The sequence below is a fragment of the Montipora foliosa genome, chromosome 5, assembly GCF_036669935.1.
Source record: "Montipora foliosa isolate CH-2021 chromosome 5, ASM3666993v2, whole genome shotgun sequence".
NCBI classification, from domain to species: Eukaryota; Metazoa; Cnidaria; class Anthozoa; order Scleractinia; family Acroporidae; genus Montipora; species Montipora foliosa.
Window position 1 is genome coordinate 30,449,419 of NC_090873.1, and position 5,000 is coordinate 30,454,418.

A 5,000-nucleotide genomic window follows, 5' to 3' on the forward strand; every position below is an offset into this window, starting at 1 on the left:
ACGATTCCCGCCTTTTTTTCCCGCCTTTTTTTATAAAGCCCAGCCGTATTTGTAAAACTTCACACTTTGAAACACAATAAAATCGGAAATATTCAATATTTAGTCTCCATATAATAAAAAGAACATTACACGTTGGTTCAAAGATATGAATTTTATGTTCTCGTGGCAAGAACATTATCTCACTCGTTCGCTTCGCTCACTCGTGAGATACTGTCCTTGCCACTCGAAAATAAAATTCATATCTTCTCGCCACCGTGTAATATCCTCTATTTCCTTGCGCCTTTGACCGTAATCCCTTGCATTTCGAAGAAAATGCGTTCTTTTCCCGATTACAGAGCTGCCTCGTTCGTTCGCATCAGGCACATTCACTACGGCAGGAAAAATAGTTCGCCTGAATTTTTCATACATGTTAGCCTTAAGTTTTCTAATGCAACTCAGTCGATTGGCCTTTTTAATTTGATTTTTTATGAATCTCCAGAAATTGACACAAAAACTCTTTATAATTTAAAATCGTTTTACTCTTCAGTATTATTGAAATTTGCCATCGCGAGACACCGTGAAATAATTATCAATTGTTTAACAACGAATGGCTCCCCTCGTTAGGGGAACTAGAACTTTCTTATATATATAGTTCATATGTGGGTTTACCTTATATGTTTTACCAGTGAAGCGAAAACCACAGTGTTATTTCATATTTGGTGTAACTTTTTCCAAGTTTGTGTAAATCTTTCGCGTCAAAAAGTGTTTGTGCCTCTGTGAAAAAGAATCGGAAGAGAGGAATGATCCTCACACTTGTCTGGACAGGTTAAGGTGATTCTCTAGAAATAGAACTTGTCATAGATTTTCATAAACTTCGCACACTGTTGTAACATGCCAAGAAGATGATAAAGATGCAATAAAAAAAGAAGGGGGGGGGGGGGGGGAAGGAAGGGGTCACTCTACTCGTTTCCGTGGTACGGACCAAGTGCAGCGAGGTCCGTTCAAAAACGAAGGGGCGCCAATATTCCCTAGTAGGGTCCCAAGCCAGTGAGGTTAGTGAGTTGTTTATTATATTGCATCGTTTCTTTGAGCTTGTTCGTGTTCCATCAGCGAAATTTGAAAGGTAACCTTTTATATCTAAACCTAAATCCCGCCTGCTATATTTACGCTGTTCCCCTTATTTAAAATTTTTTGTTTCGCTCAAGTTGAATTTCCCGGGAAAGAGAAAAAATACAGAAACGGACCGTTTCCATGGTAATGATCCGTACTGTAAGATCCCGATCGAAAAACCTCCAATCAGAGTGCTCCATTTAACCCGAGAATTGCTTGCCGTATAAAAATGTAGATATTTGAAGTACGTGCTATAGTGAAGTGAAGTGAACTGAAGCTGTTAGTCTCTCCCCTCGGAGACTTAATAATGCTTTATGGGGGACTTTAGCCAGACTGCTTATTACGCATTTTACAATTAATTTTAGGAAGTGAAAGATTCCCCCGCCTAGATAAGCTCAGACCACAACCCCTACTCTTATCGAATAGTGAGTGGGTTCTTTAACGTCTAATACTGTTTAGTTTCCAACAAGGGCTATGAGACGAGACCTCCGGTTTACAGTCCTTATCCGAGAAGACTTGAAAGTCTAACCATTTGCAGATGTAATTACAAAGGTAGCACTTTCTCCTCTGTTATTTTAAAACCCTGAGTGTTGGTCCGGCCGGAGTCGAACTCACGACCTCCCGCATGGCAGCCCGATGCTCAATGTCTGAAGACACAATTTGCAAGCACCTTGACTTGAAATTACTTATCTTGTTTTTAAGAATTGAAAGAGGTGCACCTTTGAAGACACGTGAAAGTTATTTACTACAGAGAGCATATTTCAAAATGAATTGATGAAAAGAATAATTTACAGATCGCAAAATTCGCGGTTGAAAATCAAAGTACAAGCTCCAATTCTTGTTTGGCCGAAAGTTAGAATAAGAACGGGGCAAAACAAATATTAATGAACCGGTGCGATACCATGTAAGACATTTAACGGAGAAAAGTGTTCATTTAAACTCGCGAAACCACAATGATTATGCTGTCTCATTACGACCTGCTGCAGCTCCTGATTTGTGACATTAACACGTACGACTACTAGTTCAGATTCGGGCGTTGAAGGACGGACCAATGGAGAAGTGATGTTAAATGATAAAGAAAATTGTGACTCTCGTTCTTGTGTTTCATCAGGGGTGATTGTGACCATTCCTCGGAAGTTTGAGGTTTTTAAGGAAGGAGGGTAGAGATACTGTGACTGGCTTCCAAACTAAGGCGTTGATGAACCTTTCCTAACGTTAAGTCCGCTTTTTTTTGCCAAAAGTCAGGATCATGTCCCGGGGGAACAAGGAACTGATTATTAATATTTATTCTATAATGTGCAATGATTATGAAAACGTATTCATCGAACAAGCCAAACGCCAGTGTGCTACTGCTTGAAAGGGCGCTAAAAAAGAAAGCAGTTTTCTTTGAAAAACTCTGCCTTGTCGGAAAATGTTTGATGAACCAACCACACTGGCAGTTGTGTTGGTTAATTCAAAGACAATCACCAACGACCGGCGGTGTCGTAAACATCTTGGGGTTCAATAATGGTGGCACCAAGTGGTCTTGAAGTTGTCTTCATTATTCTTCAAAGCAGAGAAACATCCAACCATGTGTCAACCTTCTTGCAGTTTGCGCCTATTATCCTGATAACTGGAAACTTTCAAAGATCCTAGAAATAGACCTGTTTTGATTTGAATGATTAAATGTCAAGTGCTATAAATAATTACTTCCCCAATTCATTGGAAAAATATAATATTGGGGTTGGAAAGGGAAGAATGAATAACGAACAAAATTTCAGTAATGAGTAATGAATAACTCGGGAAAAAATGGAAGGAATAATAAATGACTGAGATCCATTTATCCGCTTCCTTCCCCGAATATAACATGCATTAATGCGTATTTATTCTAGCCATGCAGGTGGGATTTTTCAATCAATAATTTGAATCAAGCTATTTGCATCCTTTAGGAAGTTTAAAACAATTAACTCTGTTTGCATTTAATGTCAACGAAATGAAAAAGCCTGGGACACAGGCAAAAAATCAATTGTGGGATTCCAGAATTCATGTTTCATAAACAGAGATCCATTTGCCACAGGACTGGTGCAAACCTTAGACAGCGCTTAGCAACTCCTCTGTCCGTTCTTTTTCCGAGGGAATTTACGAAGATATCGAAGGGAAATTGCATTGTCACAAGAATATTATACGTGTGATACAATGAAAGGCTCCAGTTTTGCCATCTCGTGCATATGGTTCGCAATATCCTTTTTGATCGCCGCTTTGTTCCTTTTTGCGGATTCGGCCATAAACAGAGGTCCGACAGAACGATCTGCCCAATTTCAAGCTTTTGAAGGTAAATTAACAACATAGATAGTAGTTTTAAGTTTAAGCTCAGGTTATCCGGTCAGATTCATCGGAAAAAAGTACTAGACAAATTAATACGTAATAGGAGACGACAACAGGGCCACAATTCCAGTTGCATTTCGTCCCCTTAGGAGCTACAAAACAATTGCTGAGTAACATGCAGTGAAACGCGTTTCAAGTCATTTGAATTTTTTTTATTTGATGGCCTTCATTCAGTAATCGATATCGGTGTCCTCTCTGATGATATTTAAGGACGTTCCCGCTCGAAATGTTGCCACGTACAGATTTTTTTAAAACTTGCCACGCAGAAAGGTAAGGATCTACTTTTGTCAAAAAGGCAAAAAAAAAAAAAAAAAAAAATTGGGGGTTCACCGTGCTCGTTTTCAAGATAAGGTGCATTTTTTGAAACTTGCGTTATTTTAAGACGATCTTACAAACTAACGCTCCGTGAGCGTACACTGGGTTGCCTGTGGTACGTGCAGCGTTCCAGGCAATTTTTTCAAGTCGGGGGTCATTAAGACCATTTAAGGAGCACCCAGAAGTCATACCAGTAGAGGCCCTTTGGCTCACACGTTCATACGAAGCTGAGTCTGGGAATCGAACCCGGGCCACCTTGGTGGGAGGCGGGTGCTCTCACCACTGTGAAAGAAGGGTGGGGGTAGGAGAGAGGTAATGGAGAAGATCAGGGAGGGGTAGATGAAGAGATATCTAGTTCGTTTTTAGTTCCTTTAAAAAACCAAGTCCCCGTTATTTTTTAAACTACACCCCCCAAAACAGAAAAATCATTTTTAAGACAGTTGATAAAAATAAAACCAGTTTAAAATAAAATGAACCTGTTAAGATAAATTTCAAACCAAGAACAAAGTTAAACCACAACATTGGATTCATTTTTTTGGATTCATGATTTGTTTTTGGATTTCGCCAAAAATAACGCAAAATCCGTTTTTGGATTTTCCGAAAAAACCGCACCCCTAATCGGCTAACTGTACTCAATTCAAATCTCCCGGGATTAAGATTCTTTGTGTATTGAATGTATCATTCACATTTAAATGATATGGAAATACTTGAGTTGCCGATTAAATGGGAGCTTACGAAACGACGACGCCGACGCTGACGGCAACGACGACGATAGAAAACAATAGGTTTAGTGAGCAAAAACAATGGCTCTGCACTCTCTGCACGTGCGTTTTACGTTTTAGTTCATTTCTTTGACGTCATCTCCTAAATACGACGTGAAATGACCAAATTCGAGGTAGTGTTCACGCGTCTTCGTCTGATAAGCATGTGGTCGACTAGAATTTGCATAAAGAGGCTTCCCTATCGTTCGTATCAAATCTTTGTTGATGGCACTACTTACAGACGAGATCGCCGTGATCTGCTTGTCACATAAACAGACCAACCATAGTTCTCCATAATTAAAGTAACACCACAACTTGGCAACGTGACAGCTGAGGTCGATGTTTCTCCAGCGCAGTTACCACAGCCAAGTCACGGTTTCCTCTATATCTTCATGGGTATCTTTCCAAAGGAGCTTGAAAAATGCTGCAATCCTGCATGGCGTGAACAGTTGTGATTTCCTTTCTTATCAA